The 25,534-nt window shown below is 35.9% G+C and overlaps 1 protein-coding gene across 6 annotated transcripts in view; it reads left to right on the top strand.

Annotated features, from left to right (window-relative positions):
• PPP2R2B (protein phosphatase 2 regulatory subunit Bbeta) overlaps positions 1-25,534 on the top strand; it is a 476,855-nt gene that overhangs the window by 312,023 nt on the left and 139,298 nt on the right. The window lies entirely within an intron of this gene.

The raw sequence follows: 25,534 nt of genomic DNA, 5'->3' as shown, positions 1-25,534 counted from the left end.
TAAATAGGTGTACCTATGTGCACTACACGGTACACCTCTGTATAAATAGGTGTACCTGTGTGCACTACACAATGCACCTGTGTATAAATAGGTGTACCTATGTGCACTACGCGGTACACCTCTGTATAAATAGGTGTACCTGTGTGCACTACACAATGCACCTGTGTATAAATAGGTGTACCTATGTGCACTACGCGGTACACCTCTGTATAAATAGGTGTACCTATGTGCACTACGCGGTACACCTGTGTATAAATAGGTGTACACCTGTGTATAAATAGGTGTACCTATGTGCACTACGCGGTACACCTGTGTATAAATAGGTGTACCTATGTGCACTACGCGGTACACCTGTGTATAAATAGGTGTACCTATGTGCACTACACAATGCACCTGTGTATAAATAGGTGTACCTATGTGCACTACACAATGCACCTGTGTATAAATAGGTGTACCTATGTGCACTACACGGTACACCTCTGTATAAATAGGTGTACCTATGTGCACTACACAATGCACCTGTGTATAAATAGGTGTACCTATGTGCACTACACGGTACACCTCTGTATAAATAGGTGTACCTGTGTGCACTACACAATGCACCTGTGTATAAATAGGTGTACCTGTGTGCACTACACAATGCACCTGTGTATAAATAGGTGTACCTATGTGCACTACACGGTACACCTCTGTATAAATAGGTGTACCTGTGTGCACTACACAATGCACCTGTGTATAAATAGGTGTACCTGTGTGCACTACACAATGCACCTGTGTATAAATAGGTGTACCTATGTGCACTACGCGGTACACCTCTGTATAAATAGGTGTACCTATGTGCACTACACAATGCACCTGTGTATAAATAGGTGTACCTATGTGCACTACACGGTACACCTCTGTATAAATAGGTGTACCTGTGTGCACTACACAATGCACCTGTGTATGAATAGGTGTACCTATGTGCACTACGCGGTACACCTCTGTATAAATAGGTGTACCTGTGTGCACTACACAATGCACCTGTGTATAAATAGGTGTACCTATGTGTACTACACAATATACCTGTGTATAAATAGGGTACATATGTGCAACATGTAATAGTCCTGTGTATAAATAGGTTACATACATGCACTACATAATATACCTGTGCATAAATATGTGAGCATGTGTGCACTATGATACTCCTGTGGTATAAATATGTATACCTATGTGCATGTATATAATATCCCTTGTATAAATATATGTACATATGTGTACTACATAATATATCTGTGCATAGATGTGTGTATATATGTGCACTACATAATACATCTGTGTATAAATATATATACATATGCACATTGCATAATACATCTATATATAAATATGTATACATATGTGCACTACATAATATACCCATACATAAATATGTGTACATGTGTGCACTACATAATTCACCTATATTTGTGTGTGTGTATATATACACACACATATACATATATACACACATATACATACACACACACACACACACACACATATATATATATTGCGTTTATATGAAAGCTTTAAGGCTGAGGAAGAAATCTGAACCATAACCTATTCTTTAACCTAGGTATTAGTATGTTTTCTACATGTGCATATACATATGCATGTACATGTTACGTACATATGTGTGTGAATATATAATAAGGAGGCCATATAAACATTTATATAAAAGGAGGAGATAATATAGATATATAGGTGTATTCTGTGTATATGTGTATATATATATTTGTGTATATACTTATATATTATGGATGTGTGTATATGTAAATATATAAACAAATATATGTGTATGTGTATATGTATTCATGTATGTATGTATGTATCCCTGCAAATCCTTCTTATGATTAGGGAAGAGATTTGAACATTATATGTGATCCCACCATCCCAGCTATTAGTGTTCTCTCTCTCTATTCTAATTCTTTTTCATGTACTTATTATCTCTCAATGTTGTAGCTTTTTGAAGGCAGAGATTATTTCACGTATGTCTTTGACTTTTCCACACCTAACTACCTGCCTCGAACATAGCAATCACTTGATAAATATTTGTTGTGCTACATCAAATTGAATACCATCAAGCTTAACAAAATAACACCTGTAAACTCTGAATGCACAAATTCATAAACTTTTTCAGACCACAGTTTACTCAGGAATCAGTAATGGAGGTAGTTTGGGAGGGAAAGTAAGAAGAGGAAGAGGAAGGGGAAGGCATTACTTTTTTCCGTATCCATATGCAATCCATATACATATGAATGATCCATATCCCCCCACCATATTATTTGTATACATTAATATACTTCCATCTTATTTTCTCTTTGCAGACTATGTAGATTCATATATTCATATAATTAAAATATTCAATCTAATAAGCATTTATTAAATACCTATCACATTACATGCAAGGTAAAATTTAAAATAGTCCTTGCCCACAATAGATTTACATTTTACTTGACCACTATAACACATAAATATAAACTGATTCTCTACTTTTCACATAAAAAAAAATCAGTATATTAGGATAAGTACCTAATTAGTACATTCCCCTCAAAGGATAAGAGGAATAAATTGGCAATCACCTGGTCCTACCTTTCAGTTTGTTGTTGCTGAATCATTTTTTCAATCAAGTCCCATATATAATGTCTCATAGTAGCTATCTCTAAGGCAGGGGATGGGGAAAAGATAAGGAAAAAAGTTTTAAAAGTTACATGACAACTTAATTATATATTTAAAAGGAATTGAAAGTTGTACATAATAGATTCATATACAGTCTTTTTTTATTCTACTGTAATATGTTGTGGAAATGCTTGTTTTAGTTCATAAGTTAAAAACAAAATATAAAATATAAAATTTTCTTAGTCATATATTTTGACATGAAAATTTTTATAGTTTATAGTCTAAGAAGCAGAATTATAGGCTCAACATGCTGATACTGTGATACCAGGACAATTAATCTATCCTAATTCTACATCATGCCAGAGTTGATTATTTAATAACTTTCAGGGCAAAACTGGTTATTGGCAATAACTAAGGTGCTAGCAATATCATTTTTCCTATAGTTGCTTAGGTCTCTACTCACAGAGGAAGTAAGCAAGTAATATTGCCCCGCCAAACTTCACCATATGGTGCAGGGTCCCCAGTGCCTAGACAGTCATATGCATTTCAGATTTATTAAAAAGTCTGCGCAAAAGAAATACCCTTTGGGGCAATAAAGTCCCAAATTCAACGGTTTCCTTCCCAATCACAACAACATCCCCCAGGCTGTCTTTCAGATGGTTTGCCAGTAACTCTTCAGAACTGTTTTCTTCTGACATGTATACAACAGTTTCTATTGTAAGTATGGAGAAGGTTTGATTCCTTAAGAACCAATTACATAGACTGATTGGCCCCTGAGATAATTGCAGGGAGATAAGATTTCCTTAATAGAGTCTATTAGACATTAACTCGATGTAGAATTACCAGTGAAATCTGTCTATGTGCCCACTGCTTTTATGCAAGTATCACTCCTAAGAAACACTTGGCATTTCCAGGGGATCAGGATGGCATAATCTCCTATGAAAAATGCAACCAAATGACTCTAAAGCATATGGAATTTCTCTGCAACCCACTTCCCTCCCTTCTGTTTTGGCTGCAAATTCTGTAGATATTGAACTGTGAAAAAACAAGATTATGGACATGGAATTTTATATATATTCTTAAAGTTGTAAGAAACCTCTAAGATCATCTAGATCAAATACAAATTTAATGCAGAAATTTCTTCTCTAGCATTACTTATAGGTCATTTTGTGTGAATTTGAATACCTTTAGGTAAGAAGAGCTCACTACTTTATGATTCTGCTGATTCTTTTATTGGTAATTGGCTATTGGAAGACTTGTTAAAATGCTTTTTCCTGTGCTAAAGTTAAATTAACTTCTCTATAACTTTCACCCATTTGACCCTAGTTCCACATTTTTATCTACATGGATGATCCTCAAATACAAAAATTAAACTCTTATATTTTCTTAATCTTCTCTTTTTCCTCTAAAAATTATATCAGCTGAAGTGGGGATTTGGGATCTGCCTCTTTCAAAGAGTCTTTTCTCTAGGGTGATTTCATTCCCTCCCTTCTTTTAGTAGGATGATTAAGGAGTAAAAAAGTGCTTTCCACAAAGCAATGCCTCAAAGTATTATAGTAAAAAAAAAAAAAAGTGCTCTAAATTTGATGGCAGAGAACATGAGTTCACATCTTGTCTCTTCTAAGTGCTACCTATGTGAACTTGGACAAATTAGCCTCTCTGTGTTTCAGTTTTCTAATATGTAAATTGAGAAGTTGGACTAGTTGATCTCCACTATCTTCTCTAATATTAAATATTTGGTCCTAATAAGAGCATTTTATTTTTCAACGGTCCTTTTCAACTGATTCTTCATAATGAAATGATCTAAATGTTCATCTTTCATTTTTTGAAGAGGACCAATGACATCTCAGGATGATGTCTTGAATTGCACATGACTTGATTTAAGTGATTCAGAATCCCACAAAATTCTTAGCCTTCCTCTCTCTTCCAGATTCACTGAATTCCAGTGGCAATGGATAGAATGCAAGATCTAAAGTCAGGAAAACGCTTCTGAGTTCACATATGGTCTCGGAGACATGATAGCTTGTGACCCTGACAAATGCTTAATCTTGTTTGCTTCAGTTCTCAGAGTCTGAACACAACTGCAACAAGTAATCTAAATATTTTATCACTGGGCAGACAAACTTCCAATTTTTTAAAACAGTGCCTCCTAATTAAGTATCATTGACAAACTTGGAAATTTGACATATAATGCCAATATGGGTTCAATCAAGGTTCCTATAGATTTCTTCAGAATTCTGTTTTAACAGAATATGTGATTATCATTTACCAGTTTAATATGGGGACTGAAAAGTAATTCTCAACCCTACTTTGCCAAAATAAAAAGGTTCTAAGATAAATTTTATTTGTTTTCACATAAGATACATACTTATAAAATACATCATAAGGCCCTAGGGACTGTCATAAAATCAAATATCATAACTTAATAAATTCAGGAGACCTTAGTTCAAATTCCATCTTAGATAATTTATAGAGTATTCGATCCTAAGCTAATTATTTCAGGTCACTGAGAATCAATTTCCCCACCTATATCATTTCCCTGTCCACAGGATTAATGTAAGGAAACTTTGAAATAAAGAAATTGGAGTTATTTTCACACTGACATGTAGATCCCGAGTAATCTTTGGCAAGTTACTACATCTCTCTTGACTTCAGTTTCCTTGTCTGTAAAATGGATGTTTTGATTAAAGAGCATCTGAGATTCCTCTTAGTTCCAGATCAAGATCTTTTGTTGTTGTTATAAACAAACAATGATTAGGTTTTCCATTCTGAAGAGGTCAGAATTATAAGGAGGAATCTTTGGGCTCCCCTCATTGAATCTGGACATGGTGGCTATAAACAGTTCTGGCCCAAATTCTGGCCCTTCACATACTCAAATTTCTCCTGCCTTTTGGTGTTGGGTATTTTTCATGGATACCTCTACTGGACTACTTCTTAGCAGATCCAGGATTGCCAAGGTATTATTTTTCCCTAATCCTTTCATTTTTCCATTATACCCATATGTGGGATTTTTTTCATCCAATTTAATAGCATAATGACCTGTTTGGATTTAGAATCTGTTTTCCAGTTAATATAACCCTGCAGCATCCTATTAGCTTCCTTTATTACAGCTCCACGCCAGACTGAGAAGGTTGGGGATTATTATATAATAACTTGGGCTCATTTCTGGTCAGTATATAGCATCCCCTTTTCATTCAGCAAATCCCTTCTGGGGTCTCTTTCTGTTTGGAAGATGGGGAAAGGGGGCTAGAAGGGGTGGGGAGTGTTTGCTGTGAGTTATTATCCCACACTTATCAGCATTAAACCGGATTTGACAACTCATAGCCTAGGATTTAAATGATCTAAATCCTTCTTCATTTGGCAGCCCGGTTTCCGTTATTTATGGTGCTTCCCAATTTATTATCATCAGCACACTTGGAGGCATGGCTTGTGGTGCCTTCAGCCAAGTGATTTATACAAATAATAAAAAGATGGGGGTTCCCAGCAATGAACTCCAGGCATAATTCCCTTTGCTGTCCTGCTCATCTAGCTGAGTCCATCTCTTATAGATTAACCCTTGGCCTTCTTCTGCCTTCCCTCAGGGATATGTATCCTCAGATTCCAGAAGGGCACAGGGAATAATTGCAGCAAGGGAGAAGTGAGCTTAGCCCTTTCATCTCTAGAGGACATATAGAATGGTAAGAATCAGGATCTTAAGCTGTAAAATAAGGTTAGGATGGAGGAAGGGACTTGTATTAAATGGAGAGAGATCTGAGAATCAAAGACCTATAATATGTTAGATATTTATATTATCTCTTTATTCATAGGAGGGAATGACAGAAATCCTACCAATGCTTTAATTATCTTTGATGTGTTTCTACACAGAAGAAAATAGATTTTATTATGCCTGTGTTACCAATAGGGAAACTGAGTCAGAGAAATAAATTAGCCAGGCTCATTCCAGATATGAGGAGTAGCATCATTATTAGACCTTGATTCTAGGGGATCAGGATGGCATAATCTCTGTCTATACCTCTCTTCAATCTAACTGATGGGCTAAAATATTCCAGTACTTTGCAAAGACCCAGAAGGCCCCAGAGGGCATAATTAGGAGCATGAGTGGAAGCAAATTTCAGATTCGTGTAAGGAAAAAACCCAACTCCATAAGCTGCCAAAAGTGACCCATGTTACAGAGCAATAATTGCAGAAAGGAATGGATTCTTCCTTACTGAAATCTTAACATGAAAATAGGACAACTGGATCTCAGAGATGTGATATAGAAAATTCTTATTCATGCCCTTGGTTGAATCAGCTTGGCTTTTTGGGATCCTTGCAACTCAGACTCATTGAAAGACATCGAAGGATCAGAGCAGGTTGGTAGTGTATATAGAATAAAGCACAGGATCTGTGCTTTAAAGGGAATTCTAGGGTTTAAATCCTGCCTTGATTATGTAACTGGAGGCAAATAATCCTTCTCAAATTTGGTTTCTTCATTTGTAAAATGAATAAAATAATACCATTTACCTTACAGAATTATTGTGAAAATAAAATCAGATTATTTTTAAAATATTTTACAAACTTTAAAAGACTATATAAATACTAGTTACTCCTACTGCTGCTGCTTCTGCTGCTGCTGCTACCATTATCATCACCATCATCATCCTAATGCTACCATTGGAAGAACTCCTTGTTATTCCCTTGAAAGGTCCAGATTGGAATTGAACTCCAACCTTGTTTAGAGTAGGGATCTGAAGTTCCTAATCTGGACCTTGATGCAGCTTAGTTGACAGTATTTGGGGAGTGAAATGAGTTCTGTTTATATGCTCTTCTGTTTACTTCTTTATCATACCTCTCCCCTTTGAACATACTCTTCAATGCATAGATCTGTTGCTGTTCAGTCATTTTCAGTTGGGTCCAACTCTCTGTGATCCCATTTGGGATTTTCTTGACTTGGATACTGGCATGGTTTGATATTTCTTTTTTTAGCTCATTTTACAAATGAGGAAATGGAGGCAAACAGCATTAAATGACTTGCCCAGGATCACATAGATAGTATGCATCTGAAGCCAGATTTCTATTCATTTTCATGATGATGAGTCTTTCTGTCTTCAGGCCCAGCACTCTAACTCCTGCTCCTGGGTAGCTACTTGGAAGATGGAAATATGCGACAGGAGATCTATTGATGGGGATGAGAGATATCTTAACTCAGACTAGATGGAGAAGGAAATCCTCTTCAAAAATTGTCGTGTTTTGCACTGGACAGTGGCTTTTATTGATCTTTTTCATAGCATTCTCCTGAGAAATAAAACCAGTCCATTGTATAGTTATTTAGAACCCCTTCCTGTTCAAACACAAACTTTCACAGTAGTATAATTTCAATCTCATTTCATTTATTTTTCATCTTTGGTATTAAATAGATTAAAGGAATATTTATTTTCTTCATTACCTCAATAATCATATGATCTGGTCAATATGGGTACTTCTTTCTTGTCCATATTTTGCCGCCTTCTGTGGGGGATCAACCCCAAATAACAGAGGAGTTCTGCATTTTTTACTTTCTTAGGGGTCACAATAGCACATGAATTGTACATCTCCCACTCTCTTCCTATGACTGGCCCACTTCCTTTTCTCATCCTACATTTCTTTGATAGAATTTATTATTGTGTATAGATCATTATTAGAAATGTGGTTGTCTTCTTGTGTGTATTATTACTATTTAGGTTACCCTCAACTTGGATTCTTCAAAAATTATAAAGTTACTAGATATCCCCATCAGGAAAGTATTTGGATTAAAAAGATCGGTGTATTTGTGTGTGTGTGTGTGTGTGTGTGTGTGTGTGTGTGTGTTAGTACACATCTCAGAGTTGTGCTGTGATTTAGATCATTGTTTCTGTTATTTTTGGTTTCCTTATTAGGTGAAACTATCCATAATCTTCTGCCATTTCCCCCAATAGTGTTATATACAGGAATTTCATTTGAAACCAATGTTACTTTTGGCAGTGTTTCCTCTTCAAAAGATCATGTTTGTTGATAAAGGTATTTTCTGAGCTCTTTCAGCCTTCCTATTATGGCATTTGCTTTATATAGATTAAAATTCTGTATGAAATGATAAAAATCAATGTATTTTTTACCTTATCCACTTCTTTTGCTTCATCTTAGCTTATTTGATAAGGTCAGGTTAGATATATCATCATGCACAATGTCTTTTCTTTTTCATTTTTTCTTTTACTTTGTTGTTGATTTTTACATTTACTCCATTAAGGGTCTGACAGAACACAGACACTTATTTAAGAATTATTGGAACATCAGTAATCATTGTTTCCCATCTGTTGAGATATAATAAAAGTTGGGAATACCTGGATCCAGGACCTGCCTTAGATATATATTACTTGTTTCATCTTAGATAAGGTGGAAAAAACTAATATGCTTCAAACTGCATTCAGTTTACAAGATTCTTTCTCTGGATGCAGATAGTGTTTTCTATCTCAAATCTATTGGAATTGTCTTGAATCACTGTATTCCCATGAAGAGCCATATCTACCATAATTAATCATCATACACATTGCTCTTAACTGTGTATAATGTTCTCCTGACTCAAGATACAGTTATTTTCAAGGTTTTTTTTTTGTTTATGCTTTTCCAGAACATTACAAAATGATTTAAGTGTCTCATGAAATGATTTCTTGTTACCTTTGGGCAACTTATGAAACTGGTTCTTCCCACTGGCGATTGTTTGCTTTTCCAAGAAAAGCTTTTGAACTTGGATGCCTCAAAGCAATGTTATGTTCACATTTGTTATGAATCTCTATGGTTGAATTAGCCACATCCTTAAATCTAGATTGTGTGTGTATTCACATCCATACCAATGAATATGCTCAAAGGTCGTTTTCCCCCCTAACATGAAAGCAGCGTCCAGCACTAGAAAATACTTTTTCAGAAAAGCTAGGCAAGTCATTTTTAAACAACAGATACAGTTTTTAGTATTTTTTTCTTTTTTACCATCCCTTCCCCCCTTTATTCCTCTTACTATTTATGAAAACAAATTAGTTTCTATTTATATTTCTGCCATGATCTCTTAGTTTCTACTGTGTTCCTTTATTCCTTGAGTCCAGATCAGGTCAAAGTCAGGATCAATATGGCACCCCAAATCTCACTCACACTTCACTTTCTTAGCCCTTTTGTGAATCACCTACTTCTTCTCACTTCCTTGCCTGATTAGGCTGAACAAGAATCTAAACATGTGAAGCTGTGAATTTTGGGGGTGAAAACTTAGGGGGCATCAGACAAATATTCTCCTGTAGTATCCAAATGATGTCATATTTGTGGAAAATTGCAAACATCTTTATTAGTTTATAAGAGTACAGACTTTCCCCTCTTCTAGTAAAAGAAGAGTTATTGAAATATTGGCCCACATATCATAACACAGCTCTATGTAAAGTGGCTTACATTTGACCTTTCTATACAACTGAGAAGAGGAATAAGTGCATGATGATTTCAGCTGCCTCCTGCTCCCATGGGATGAGTAACGAATGAGTCAGCAGGAGGGACTCAGCCTGCAAGACTAAGTCATAAATATTCTTCTGCTCAAATGAGCAGCTTTCAAGACAGTGTCTTTTATTTAAAACAGTAAATGGGAAAAGGGTCCTTGGACCCGACCTTATGGGTACAGCTAGAGAAAAATAATCGTGCATCTGTTTTTATATTATTTTGACAATATCTGTCTGGAAACTGGTTGCATCCTGATATAGCCCAATTAACTAATCAGGGAAAAGACCTTAGTCTTACAATCATTTAGAGCATAAACAATATGGTATAATAGAAAGGTCCTGAATTTGGAGACAGAAGAGCTAGATGAAAATCTCATAAGGATCAAATGAGATTCCATAGAGAGTCTCAAAAGTCTCAGTGCAGTTTTAAACTTTAATAATTTGCCTAGAATCACACAACTAGTATGACCTATTAAGCATTAATAGCTTAAAACTGCACTAAGATTTTTGGGATCCCACGTATATGTAGAACTGCTAAATTTAGAGTGCTATTTAAATTAGAGGGCTAATTGCTGTTGTTATTCAATCATTTTTCAGTCATATCTGACTTTTTATGACAGACTTTCTTGGCAGATATGCTGGAGTGATTTGCCACTTCCTTCTCCAGCTCATTTGACAGATGAGGAAACTGAGGTAAACAGGATTAAGTGACTTGCCCAGGGTCACACAGCTAATAAGTGTCCAAGGCTGGATTTGAACTCAGGAAGATGAGTCTTCCTTACTCCAGGCCCTCAGTCCTCTGTGCATTATGGCACTACTTAGTTCCTTGAACATACAAATGACCAAAGAACCAGTGGCCAATGGAAAGAACATTCTATGATCTGTAGTCAGAAGGCCTGGGTTCAAATTCTTCTGATACTAACCTACCTGTGTGAAATTCTCCTGACTTCAGTCTTTTCATCTGTAAAATGCTGGGGTGAATTAAATACTGTCCTATGGTTCCTTCCAGTTCTACATGAGAAATCATATAACCTTGCATATTCACTAAATGTAGATGATACAGTGGGTAAGAACTGCTGGACTGGCAATCGTGATGTGAGTTCAAATCCTACTTCTATGTTAGGCAAGCCACTTAATCCCTCCTTACCTCGGTTTCCTGACATGTAAAACGAGGATTATAATAGTACCTAACTCTCAGGGTTGTTATGAGGATCAAATGAAATAGCTTCTACATAATGTTTTGTAATCCTTAATTTATATGAAAAATGCTAGATTTAATACTTTCTTGAGAGGCAGCCTGGTCAATTAAATAGAAAATTAAAATTCAAGAAGACCTGAATTTAAATTCTACTTCCATCACTTACTAGTTAGGTGAATCTGGATAAATGATTTACCCTCTCTCAGAATCTCAGTTTTTTCCTTTGTAAAACTGGAATAATATCTACTTCTCAGTGTAGTTGCAAGGGTATAATAAGAAAATGAATGTAGAATACTTTGCAAACTTTAAAGCACTGTACAAATGTTGTTGCTATTATTACCGTATCTCTAATTATTTTAATTATACTCATTCTCATCTTTGATACAAGTTTCACTTACATACTTCTCAGTGCACACTTTCCATCAAGATTCTTTTCATGGTATACATACTATTATATTTAATGAGAAGATTTATCAAATATAATCATTGGATTATCCAATAAAAAGGAGATTGTATAATGAAACAGCTGGTAAGATACAAACTAGCATCTTAAATGCCTATGTTCCCTTCAACTCAACCCTACCTCAACTTCAGCCCTACTTCTTTGGAGTTTCTAGAAATCCTGCTATTTTTCTTCCCAATATCTATAGAATATTTCTATTGACTTTTTTCAACTAAGATTTCCCTATTGCGACATGAGTTGTTCTGTTCTAGCAACCACAAAAATCAAATGTATCTAAAGTACTTTGTAAACTTAAGTGCTTATAGCAACATCAGCCATTATCCTTGTCATTGCTATTCTTATGGTAAGCATCTCTTACATGCACATAAAAGATATTCAAACTATATTTTGCAGCTAGAGTATAGCTCATTCTGAAGTCCAACACTATTTTTAAAAAATCCATCTTTTACATGTGGAAAAATTGAGACACCACATAATTCAATTCAGCAAACATTAAAACATATTCATTAATTAGTTGTTTGATTTGTTTATTTTTTTATTCTAAATCTGTAATTTCATTAAGATGGGGAATTCCCTTGAGAGGCACCTATCTCTATCTTAGAGCATTTTCTGAGGCACTAGGGGTTAAAAGGCTTTAAGATTGAACCCAGGCTCTCCTAACTCCCAAGACAGCTTATCTTTTAAATCATTCTGGCTCTAATTAATAAAAATCTTTATTGGAGAGGCTGCTTGGTATAATGGATATAGAGAGATGGCATAGATACTCGGAAAATCTAGGGATAAAGCCTGCCTCAGAGTCTATAACATAGATCCTAGAGAAGTATTTAACTTCTCAATGTCTAAGGCAATTGATGAGGAGCATAGATTGTAGAGCCATTGCCAGTATGTATTACTGGAGGAAGTTTCTTCACTGGTGGTGAATAAGAGTCTGGCTTTGGAGTCAGGAAAAACCTAATAGTTGCATAACCATGGGACGCCCCTTAAATTCTCAGTCCCTAGAGTGGTTCTTTAGGTTAGACACAATAGAAGGAGTTTCCTCATAGTAGTGCCCTAAATTTGATAGCAGAAATCTGGACCATTAATAAATACACATACCCACATTCACTGACATGCCATTTATGGGAGAGCCTGTTGTCCAAAGATACCATGCCAGACACCAAAGATATAAAAAGGGAAAATGACTCAACAACCCTTTTCCTACTTTCAAAAACCTTACAACTTAAAGGGATGAAGTGAGAGTCTGAGGAAGGGGAGAAATGTGAGCACAAATTATACTGATACATTTCAGAATGAAACAAATACATAGAAAAATTCCACTCATAATCTATTAATTCAGTTTCCTTTCATTGTAAATTGGGGATACTAACATAACAGTACTTATCTCCTAGGATTGTTATGAGGATCAAATGAGAAATATGTGTAAAGTGTTCAGCACAGTGTTTGATGCATGGTAGGAACTTAAATGACTTTCTCCTCCATCCTCTTCTTCCCTTCCTTTATTTTTCCTTCCTTTCCTCCTCTTTTCTCATCTTACTAGGCCCAAGATGATTAGAGGGAAGCATACTATGCTAATATTTTTCTTTTTGAAATAATTCTTTTAAACATTTTTAAAATAGCATGCATTTTTTTTCTCTCCTTCCTACTTTGCTCCTATAGGGAGAAAAATCTTTATTATAAATATGCATAGGCAAGAAAAACAAATTCCCACATTGTCCAAAATGTTATGTCTCATTCTGAATCTTGAATCCATAATCTCTTTTATAGGAGATAAATAGCTCGCTTTGTTATCAAACTCTGGAATTATGGTTGGTCATTAAGGTTATGAGAGTTCTTAGTGTAATAAACAAAATATCTTTTTTTTATAACTTTTTATTGACAGAACACATGCCTGGGTAATTTTTTGCAACATTATCCCTTGCATTCACTTCTGTTCCGATTTTTCCTATCCCTCCTTCTACCCCCTCCCCTAGATGGCAGGCAGTCTTATACATGTTAAATATGAAACAAAATATCTTACCAAGAACTCCACTGAGTCACTGATGAATGCGGGAAATATATATTTTACATTTTGGCAAGAATGGGTCTATCCCAATTCCATAGAATGGGAACACATCTACAAAGGCTAGGTCAAGCCTTTTTATGAGATTTAATTAACCCTACTTCTTCCTTCAGGATCCTAATTGGTCAGGATCCTTTTAGGGTTACCATTCTCCCTTATAAAATATGTAATATACCTAATTTTAAGCAAAATGTGACCAGAGCAATTCCTCCTTTGCTTCTTTGAGCTTGTGCTTTTGGTCAGGATTCCACTGTCCCAATCTTTCTTTGTCCCAGAGGCAACTACTCCCTCCCCTTTATCACATTCCCTGTGATATTTATTCTTCCTCAATGATGCCTGTGGAAGCAAAATGAATAAGATTGCAAAATCCCATTTCTTACATTAAGTTTTTCAAAGTTCTTTCTCTTTATAATGTCAGTACTGAAGACATTTTTCTCTTGCTTCATCTTATTTTGAACTTCATCAGTTCATACAAGTCTTTTCTCTTTGTTTTTCTGAAACCATTTTCTTCATCATTTCTTACGATACTATAATATCTTATCACGTTATATGTTATATCACATTTACTCAGCCATTCTCCAATTAATGGGGATCTTCCTTAGTTTCCAGTTCTTTGCCTCTACACAAAGATCCATTATAAATATTTTTGTCTATATGGATCATCAAATTCTTTCTTGATCTCTTTGGAGAATGGATTTTGTAGTGGTATCACTGGGTCAAAGGGAGTGAAACATATTCACAAATAAATAGAGAATATATACAAAATAAGTGCATGATGTGGTGGGGAGAGGGAGAAATCAGAAAATACTTCTTGAAAGAGTAGCACTGGCATTAAACTTTGAAGGAAACAAAATTTAATGATTTTTTTTGTGGGGGGAAATGCCCAGTCACTTAGTAAGGATTTATTAGGCATAAATAATATGCTCTGTGCTAAGTCTCTGCCCCCAAGGTATTCACATTCTAATGAGGTGCACAACATACAAAAAATTAAAAATTTGCAATTTGTGCAATGTAAATGAAAGATAATCTTAGAAACCACTATAAGATAGGGATGGGACAAGGAAAGACCTCTTGTAGAAGATGGGATTTATGTTAAATCTTAAAGGACTTCAAGAGTTGAAGATGAGAACATTCTAAATGGGGAGATTGCTAGTGAAAAAGCAGAGGTAGAAAATGGAGTATTATGTTGATGCAACAGCAAGTAGGCCAGTCTGGCTGTTTCTTAGAATATGCAGAGGAAAATAAAATGGTTTCCAGAATACCTGATCAAATCATAATTTCCACCAACAATGAATCAATGTGTCTGTTTTTCCACAGCCCCTCAAACATTTGTCATTTTCCTTTTCTGTCAATTTTGCCAATCTGATGAGTGTGAGATGGAACTTGAAAGTTGCTCTATTTTGCATTTCTTCAATTATTACTGATTTAGAACTATGCTGGTTTTCTCAAGAATGTATTTTTGGTTTTCATAAGCCACTGCACAGAGTTAGCACCCAAATACTGTGGGTGGATGACTTCCTGTTTTCTTCCTTGAGAATAGGAATACAAAGGGAAGAAAGAAAGAGAGAGGCTTCTTTTATTCCTTAGGTTACATATTCTACAGCATGACTGAAAGAATCCAACTATCTGGAAATCAGCACAAACCCATTAGAAAGCTAGTGTTGGTGTACATGTACAATACAGTTGAAATGAGCTATGTTAAATATTGCCCTGAATGTAGATGATGTGATACATCAATGGTTCTCAAAGAGTATGCCTTGAATTTCTCTAAGCATGTAAAATTTGGGGTAATATTTACAACTTTAGTCAAATTTATTAATCTCTTTTAATCTGTTTTCTCATTCATAAAGGGAGGGATTTGGGCAGGATGTCCTCAAAGAACCTCTTTAGTATTTAATGCATAGAATAGAAAGCCTATTGCAGATAAAAGAAAAATGTATATATAATTTTGTTGAATATAAAATTTGCTTATCCAGTACATTTGGTATAGTGAGAAGAAAATTAAAAAAAAATTTTAAATAAGCAAAATTTGCCTATTACATATATATATTGACATCAAAATATGTCAGATATTGAACTCAGAAATAATTCAGCAATGGCACAAATAATACTCAAAATAACTTTTTTTACTTAAAATTGTTCCTAAAGCAATATTACTGTTACTATATATAATGTTCTCTTGATTCTGCCAGGGACTCTCAGAGATTCAGAGTCTATCCTGCAGACTTAGGCATTGCCTTGTCAAGATACTGGCCTCCAAGATGTAAAATGACAATGTTGTGCCACTGTTCCCTTCTAATTGTCCTGCCTTAGTTTCCTTTAAATTGTTCTGCCTCAGTTCCTAATTTTTCTGCTTCAATCCTCCTGGTTGCAACACCATCCTTTCTTCCTGATCATTAGAATTGATATAATTTAGGGCTGGCTATGCTAAGATTACAAACTGTAAGTGTTTAATCCAGATAAAGAGAAAGACCTTCTATCTTAGATATCATGACCCCAGACCTTCCCTACTTATCAGAATGTCCGGTGCCTCCCCCCACTCGTCAGAACAGATTGATAGTCCATTCTGCTCTCAGTGCTCTGACTCCGCTCCTGCCTCGGTCTACCCTGATAGCTTGGAGCCACATGTGTATATCTATTTCATGGGAACCCCACCTTCCCTGCTGGATGCTTTGGACATCAGTCCGGGGGGCAACATGCCCCCAGTACAATCTCTCCCTCTCAAATAAAATATTAACAACTCTCTAATCTCCATTTTACCTCAGTTTCTCCAGCATTACAACTCAAGTAAAATCACCTAGTCAGTAAGTAGCAGTTAAAATTTGAACTCAGGCCCCATGACTTCAAGTTCAATTCTCTTCTCACTAAGCCATGGGAGAGAATCAAGTAACAGAATCAAAGATCCAGAGACAGAGTCACACAGAAAGAGACAGATGTAGAGCTGAATAAAGACAGACAAAAGCAGGGAATGATAGATATTGGTACCTTCCTCTGCATACCTTATCTAGGATTCTATATACCTACTCCATAGTATCTGTTCTAATCTGGACTTAGAAAAACAGGAGACAGGGTAATAATTAAGGTAGTAAATTAGCTCTAAGGGGAAAAAAAGTCAAGAGAAGCTTTTATGATGATGAATTTCCACTTGAAACCACTCCTTTTTCAAAGAAGGAAACAAGAATCAAGGGAGAAGTGAAAATCATGCAGCTTGGAAGACATTAAAAAGCCTACTGATGATTCAGAATTTCCTCCATATTTATCTACTTCCTATAAGAAATATATAGCTGTATATGCATGTTTTGAATTGTTATAAAAGTAAGCATATATATATTTTATACAGTAAAATTTTAGCTTCAACATGATAGAAGGCTTGTTATAAGAAAGACCCATCCATAAGCCTACTGGAGTTTTCCCACCAAGAATTTCATATAATGAAATAAAATCATAGGTCTGAACACACACACACACACACACACACACACACACACACACCAATTTTTTTCAGATAAAGTACTGGGAAAGCCCTTTCATCACTAAATCCATAATGTTATGATCCTATGACCTATTACTAAGATGAAAGACAACTGAGATACTGGGGGGAAAAAAGAACCCCAAGATTGAAAGGGGCAAAATCTTGGGAAGCAACTTTGCTATCATCCATTTTCCTATTAGATCTTTTCTTCATGAGGTAATAAACTCCCTACTGACCCTTCAAAAAAAAAAAAAAACCCGAGCCCATAAACAATAAATAGCCACCATTTTCTAGGGAATCGGCATCCTCTTCTGGCTACTTTCTATTTAGAGCTTTATTTTTCCCAATTTTGAAGAGCAGGGTGTGTGAGACCAGCTGTGGCAAAGATGTCATCAACATACAAAATTGCTTCTACATGCCAGGTTAAAAATCCTTTGCTTCACAACCATGGACAGGAAAACTTACATGATGTCTAATTCATAGAGAAACAGAGAATGCCTTTGTAGAGACATATCCACAATGACAGCCTAACTTCAGGTTACCTGCATTCATTTCTCTCTAGTCAATTGTTTGTCTAGTTGCTGTGTCTGTGCATCAGCTTTTGTGTGTGTGCAGGTTGTATGTGTTTTCTTCTTAGTAGTAGTGGGTTGAAAAGGAAAAAAAGGTTGTTTTTTCCCCTTCTCCTGCTGTGTTTTTACTTTCCATTTTCCTGATAAAACTGTGTCTCTGCAGAGGAAATCAAATCTAATCTTCAATATATTTAGCATGAAAGCAATAAAGAGCATTAATTCACTTCAGAAGGAGTGAAATGCAGTTGGGTACTCAAAGGAAGGATCACCATGGAAACTGTTTTCTTTAAATTCTGTACACTCCAGGCTCCAAACATGCCTAAGTGAAAGAAGAAAAGGGAACGAAAAAGAAGGGGAGGAAAAAAAAAACCTTTTCCTTCTGTTGTTACTAAAGAGATGCAGAAGTAATTGTCATGAATCACTAATGGCATGAAGCTAAATCTATAGGAACTGGAATTATAAGCTATTATCTTTTAAATGATTTTAAGCTCAACAAATCATACCAAGGAGTATAATCCTTCCCTAGCCCTCCTTCTCAGCTGTCAGGGTTCAACTGAACAATCCAAGATCTCTTTCAGGGTCACAAGTTTGCATGGAAACACCAGAAATTAAGATGATTAAAGAATTCTATCTACTAAACCTGAAATAGAGCATTTTCCTGTACAAGTTTCAGATTTATTTGCCTTTCAATCTGTTTCTTTATGATTATAGTTGCCAGATGTTTTCCTCCCAAATGATATTAAACATGTAAAGATCAGAAGTTAGCTATTGCCTTTGAGATAGTGTTAATGGGATGCAATGGAATTTCCCCTAAGGAATTTAATATAGATTAGAATCACTCGGCATGTGTTATGAATGTATATGTGCGTGCATGTGTGTGTCTGCCCAGTTCTGTATATGGCCTACACTTTTTATGCATTTCATCTTTTAGCAAATGGGTAGTCATATGAAGAAAATAAATTGGATTATTAAGAAAATTATTAGGATAAATAAACCAAAAAGTTTCTTTGACCTTACTTGCAAAGATTAGTTGACCACATGCATATTATCCAGATATTATATACCTTTATATTTCACTTGTCTCATATAGACACAGTTCCTGAAAGCTGAACCTATGAGAGGAAATGCGCGGTCACGGGTAGAGAGCAAGCCTGAGAATTGGGAGATCTAGCTTCAAGTCCTGTCTATGACATATAACCATATGACCATGACAAATCATTTAACTTCTCAGTCCCCTGAACAGCACTCTAAGACTTTAATTATAGAATAGTGACTGATCTGCATTGTCAGAGGGGATTTTTTTCTCAGAGAATTCCCTATAACAATAAAATCACAAATTTCCCCAACAAAATAACAACCCTGAACCTATGACCATAATGAGAAAAATTGTACCTAAAGTGACTGCAGTTTCAAGGAGGGTATAAATAATTAACTCATTCATCCAGAAAATACTTATTTATTAAGAACCTACTACATGCAAATCACTGTTCTAACCAGGTATTAGCTGAAGAACACACAAAGTTTAATAGAGAGTCTCTGTTTTTAAGAAACCAACAGTCTCAGTAGGATTTGACAACTGATTAAATGGGAGAAGTTCTAGCAAGAAGTGAAAGAGGATTCTAAGTGATAGAGTATGTAAGGGCCAACACTAGAAGTAGAGAACCTGAGAGGGTGAGCTTTGAGGAGAAGATAATGAGTTCAGTTTTGGAGATGTAGAATTTGCTCTTGTCAACTAAGGAACTTGAAAGCACTTTAGAAGTCAATCCCATCCTCTCATTTTAAAGATGAGTAATCTGAAGTCCTGAAAGATTAAATCTGTGGCAAGAGGTTAAATTAATTGCTGTGGCAGTAGAAAAAAAAATAAAAATTCAAACCCAGTGTTATTTCCACTATACCATGAAACCACAATGATTACCATAATGTGTGTCATGGCTCAGAAATTGTTAAGATTAGACATATTATTTTCTATTTCCTTGGAATGTATAGACACAGTCCAACTGGATTAAAAGAAAGTATCTAAGGTTCCTTCTATAATTTTGTGGGGGTCGATCATTTCTCTCTTAACTTACATTGAAAGTAAATCAAGGGAGTTAGATCCTTCATTATCTTCTATCTATTGTTTTAGAATACATTATTCTCAATTCTGTACACCTTTCATAGTGCATACTGTGACACTATCTGCCATTAGTTTGGACACATAATTTTGAGCAAGTTACTTAAATTTATTGCACCTCATTTTTCTGTAATCTATGGCATGGGAGAGTAATGTTAAATGTTCATAATTTTCTGGGCTTTATTTTTCTCTTTTAAGTTTGTCTTCCACTATCCTGGTCTCTTGATATGCTTGCTTTCATTATTACCATTGATTTCTTAACATCTTCAATACTGATGTCTAAACCATTGAGTTTCATATCATCCAGTCCTGAGATTCTTTAACTATACCAAATTTCTTTCTTATTTCATCTTATGAGTTTTTCCGATGATTTCATTTCTTTCTTTTATTCCTTCAATGTGTTAGCATCCATTTCATTGTGTCTCAAGGAATATTCTGTGATTTTACTCTACTGTTGTGATTAACACTATTTCAGTATTTCGTTGAAGGTTTTTTGTCTTAGTTTCTTTTTATAGTTTGGGTTGGATTACTTCACATCTTTTCTTAATTGCATCTGTGTTCTTCTATGTGTTTTGTATTTTTCTTGTGAAGCTTTCCTTCTTTGGGAAATGCTGACTGATATTTTTGAAAGTAGTGTTGGACAAATTAGGTCCCTTGCAACTTCTTACCTTTGTACTGTCCTGGAAACCATTCTGCCAATCTGATTTCCAAGATTGTTATGAGGAATAACTAATAAAAATGAGGACAAAGCTTGTTTCCATAAGGAGCAAAGAAGTATTTCATTTCACTGATCAATAGAAAAGTCCATGTAGTGTTGAGATCCAGCAAGGTTCATTGAATGTTATGTTGAGCCAGGATCAGGGCATTCTGATGATGTTGAAGAAAATGGGTACAGATCACTCAATCCATTTGGTACTGCTGAAACTGTGCCAGGAATAACAACATCCTATTCCATTTTGGAGGAGAGCCAGAATCTGGATTGCTTAATAAAATTAAATCCTACCTATTTCTAGTGTCCTTCTCTCTCTACTAAATTGATTTTTAAGGGGCTCTGTATAGCTTGCGTTACTTCTGTAACTGATTCTAGATTTTTCACAAAATCAGGTCCCAGATGTTTTAAATAGTTGGGCAGACAAGGTAATCCATTTGGTGACCAGATGCTGTCTGAAAAATTTCCTGCTACAGCATTGAGAGTTTCTAAATTCATTAGAAACATAAATTAATTAAATCTAATCAACAGTGGGTGATGCAGAAGATTAAACAGTGAAAAACAAATACATTTCCAACTGGGTCATATTAGAGAGGCAGAGAATAGCTCTACTCTCAGGTTTGAAAGGCAAGTTAACTCTTTCTATGCTTGTCATTGAAACTCATACTGGAAATGAGGCTGGCTGGAGGCTGGATGTGAGCCCATTGTTTTCTGCAACTAGAACATGACAATGCTAAGTTTATTGTGAGCTCATTTTTCTTGCCTCCTTCCCTCCTTCTCTCCCTCCCTCCCTCCTTCTCTCCCTTCTTTCCTTCCTTCCTCTCTCCCTCCTTCCTTCTTTCCTTCCTTCCTTCCTTCCTTCCTTCCCTCCCTTTTCCCTTCCCTCTCTTTTCCCCTTCCTTCTTCCTTTCTTCCCTCTCTCCCTCTTTCCCTCCTTCCCTCTTTTTCTTCCTTTCCTCCCTCCCTCCCTTCCTTCTCTACCTCCCTTCCTTTCTTTCCTTCCCTCCCTCCCTTGCTTTCTTCTCTTCTCTCCCTTCCTTCCTTTCTTCCTTCTCTCCCTTCTTCCTTCCCTCCCTCCCTCCCTTTCTTCCCTTTCTTTCTTCCGTTCTTCCCTTCCCTCCTTCCCTTCTTTTCTTCCCTTCCCTCCCTTTCTCCTTCCCCTCCCTCCCTCCCCGCCATGTGGGAATTTACAGTATCTGTTCAGATTGGCATCTCATCTGCAACTTTGAGAATTTCCTGGGGACACTGAGAAATTGATTGACTTGTCCATTTTCATAAAACTAGTAAGCATTAGATGTAGAATTTAAACCTTTATCTTTCTGACCTCAAGCACCATACTCCATCTCTGTTTAATTTTACTAATAGTTGCATATGGGAAATAAACATGGAGGGCAGAAAGAATTTCCTAACAATAAGAATTGCCTATTAATGACATGGTCCTGTCTAGAGGAAATAGCTTCTCACTTACTGAAGATCTTCAAGAGTAATCTGGCTAACATATACTTGTCAGAGACAGTACAGAGAAAACTCTTTTCTTTTAAAGAGTTCTTTATTTACTCATATATGTGTATATACATAAATATATGTATAACCACATGCAGATATACGTGCACACTCATATACGCATATTCATATATATATATATATATATATATATATATATATATATATGTCATAAAACACTCTTTCTGCAAACTTCCATCCCTCCTTATTCATAGAAAAGTGATTTCACTTCAAGGCTCTGAGTAAGCAATTTAAAATAGCCATTTTTTTTTTCATTAAATTTCCCTTTTAGTTTCTTCCTTCTAATATACTTACTTTAAAGCAAATCACTCTTTTTAAGGAAAAAAAGAAAAACTTGTGGTTAGAACCTTTTTCCTTTGTCTTTAAGTTGCTTCCTAATATTTATTAATAAAAGCACTAGATTTGTGATTTAAAAAAAAATAGGTTAGAAAGTCTGATTTTCTATCCTGATTACATTATTTATAAGATGTATGAATTTGGGTAAATTACTTGATCTTTTTGTGGCTGGGATTCTTTCTCTATAAAAACCCTTCATTTTATATATATAATGTATTTTATATATAAAATAAATATACATTTATTTTAAAGCATTTATCAAGTGCTTACAGTGGTACTCTGCTAAATTTGGGGGATACAAAGAAAGGCAAAAACACAGTCCTGCCCTCAGGGATCTTACATTCTAGTAGGGGAAACAGCATATAAAAAATTACAGACAAAGATGTATATGATGGATAGGAGAGAGATGTTACGGGCCCAAAGCTATGTCCTGCTGGTGTTAGGATTTGAGCTGATTCTTGAAAAAAGCCAAAAGGCAGAGATGATGAGGAGAGCATTCTAAGCAAGGGAGTTAGCCAGTGAAAATGCCTAGAGACAAGAGCTGGAAGATGGAGTGTGGAAGAAATGGCAAAATCAATGTAGCTGTATCAATATAATACATGGAGAGGAAAAAAATATAAGCTGACCATAAATGGTAGAAAAGAGCTAAATTGTGAAGAGATTTAAATGCCTAAAAGGCATTTTATATTTGATCTTAGAGGTAATAGGGAGACACAAGAGTTTGTGGAGTAATGTTCAGCAGACATAGGTTAGAGTATTTGACTTCTGACGTTCCTCTCTATTTCTGAAATACTATTATGGTTCTTTAGTGTGAGAACTGAAAAAAGTACTTAGAAATCAATCTGACCCAACTCTTTCATTTTACAGAAGTCAAAATTAAGGCATAGAGAAATTAAGTAATTAGCCCAATGTCACTCAGGTAATAAACAGTATAATGCAGGAGGAAGTGAGGCTAGATAGAGATTAGAGAATATTTAATAATTTATTTAAAAGGGAGAGATTTACTGGGACCAAATGGATCCATGGTTTGGTGCCAGGGCTGAATGAGACTATGGTCTCCAAGAATCCAGCAAATGATGTGAGTTCTCAATATATACACATGGCTCATACTCAGGGGGTAGACTGAGGCAGGGGCAGAGTCAGGATGCTGAGAGGGGAAGGAATCTCTGACAGGGTGGGGTGAGCCACCAGAGATGGAGAGAGGCATCTTGATAAGAGGTATCTGACATTCTGGTAGCTTGGGATGGGGAGAGGCATTCTGATATTCTAAAATATAAGATCTTTTATCCTTATCAAATATTCTGATAAAGAGGGAGGGGAGGTTTTGCAGGACTGAACAGACAATTATAAACTGAAGCAGAACAAGGGAGGGCTGGGTCAGGATAACTAGGGAAACTGAGGACAATAAAAGAGAACTGGGGCATAACAAAAGCAGTTCTGGTTTCAGTCCAGGTCTACATAACTCATGGGCAGGTGGTCTATCTGGCCAGTCTTAGTTGCATTCTTTCATGACCTCCCCACAATGGCACTGTGCAGATTTAGCTGGCTCTCGTTTTAGTGGAGGGGGTTAGTGGGCTCTGCCACGTGGCTCTGCCTTTTTATATTTAGTGGTCAGGCTTCTCTTGCTCACTGAAGAAAGAATGGTTCCTTCCTTTCCAACAGCTTTACAGAATCCAATGGATCTGTCAAAAATGAAGGCTAAGCATCTGCAGGGGTGTGCATGTCAAAGGGAAATGAATTTTGCTCATTTATTTAATAGTCATTGAGTTTGCAAGCCCAACGTAGTCTAATTGCCTTCTTTTCAGTTGCAGCTTCTCAGATTGCTAGAATCCGTGCATAAAATGCTCCCCTCTGGTAGATCCTACGGAGAAGAGGAAATATGATTCCTTCCTACCCCCTCCCTTCACCCATCTGCTTCTTTTGGAGGGAGGTTTTCTTGAAATGGCTTTGGTGTTTGCTTTTTCCAAGGAAAATGTGGAAATGACAAGCCTAAAGATGAGAGCATTGAAGTACTTGAAGAAAACTGATCTGCATCCCAAAAGAAAGCTGTCAGGGTCCTAAGTTTGGAGCTCCCTATAGCTAAGTTTGGGGCTCCCATCTGTTCTAGGTCTTCCTGTTTGCGTTAGATTTTGAAGTCCCCACATGGAAGTTTTTGTGAGATCCCTGCATCCCTAACAACAGTCTAGCATCTGATGATAAAAAAAATGTTTCAAAGCATTAATTCATTTGAGCCAATAATCATATGAAGTAAATTGTGTAAATATAATCATTCCCTTTTTACAGAAGATGAAGAAATGGAAAATTCAAAGAACGTAAATGGCTTGCCCAAGGCCACATGGCTAATAAGTGACTCTTTGAAAACCTATTCTCTGTAGAATGTTTTACTGGGTGTTAAGGGTTTAGGTGCCAAAGAAATCTCAGATTTTTCTTTCTTTCAAGGAGGTGAGAAAGAAGATTTCAGAAAATGACTTAAAAAAAAAAAAAACACGTGAGAAAAAAGTCCTTTCAGATGTTTCATTAATAATAAGGGATATGTTCATAGTTACTGGGTAGGATTCTAGAGTTGGTTTGATCTTTTGTATGTTTTTGGCAATCCCAAATAAACAACTGAAGATAATACTTAAAAGCAACCAAGGAATCTCACCTCCCCCACTCCAATCCTTTCCCTCCAAACAAACCACAATAAAACTAAATTTAATGTGATGATAATTACTAAGCTTGTCCCTTGAAGAAGAAGAAGAAAAAATACTTCTCTTCTTTTTACTCAAGATGCATTGATGTGTTGGTCAATTTTGTTTATTCTTTTTTATTCTTAGTTACAAGGGATAGTTCACTGTAGAAAGGAGGGAGGAAGGGATTTTGAAATGAAGATTGTATAAAAACTAAAGATGCCAATGAATTTGGAGGGGCAATCTGTCAATGGAAGAGGTAGCATAAAAAGTGCTGTCACTGGAATTGAAATCTTGGGTTCAGATGCAGAGTCAG

Source organism: Antechinus flavipes, chromosome 2 (genome assembly GCF_016432865.1).
Source record: "Antechinus flavipes isolate AdamAnt ecotype Samford, QLD, Australia chromosome 2, AdamAnt_v2, whole genome shotgun sequence".
Classification (NCBI taxonomy): Eukaryota; Metazoa; Chordata; class Mammalia; order Dasyuromorphia; family Dasyuridae; genus Antechinus; species Antechinus flavipes.
This window is presented reverse-complemented; position numbering and strand designations above follow the sequence as displayed.